Below are 303 nucleotides of genomic sequence, written 5' to 3' on the forward strand. Positions count from 1 at the left end.
TAAACAACATGCAGCGTCAGAGGAGAAGTGTGGAACATGTTATCTTGAGCCATTTTTACACATGCTGAAATCTTATTTTCCCCTCCTGCTTTTGCAGTGAAGCTTAACGTTCTCATTGCCAGTAATTTCAGCAGAACACCTCTCTGCAGTGTGAAGCCCCCTGGCAACAAGGCAGTTAATACGCCAGTACCTTGCAGAACTGGAGGATGAAGTGGTTGGAGATCTAGGAGGCTTCACATCCTTCAATGGATGTCCTGCTGGGAGATGAAACGTATCCCAAGTGCCAGTTTGCTGTTGCCTTGT

The sequence above is a fragment of the Nanorana parkeri genome, unplaced genomic scaffold, assembly GCF_000935625.1.
Source record: "Nanorana parkeri isolate BGI_ZX_2015 unplaced genomic scaffold, ASM93562v1 scaffold85, whole genome shotgun sequence".
Lineage (NCBI taxonomy): Eukaryota > Metazoa > Chordata > Amphibia > Anura > Dicroglossidae > Nanorana > Nanorana parkeri.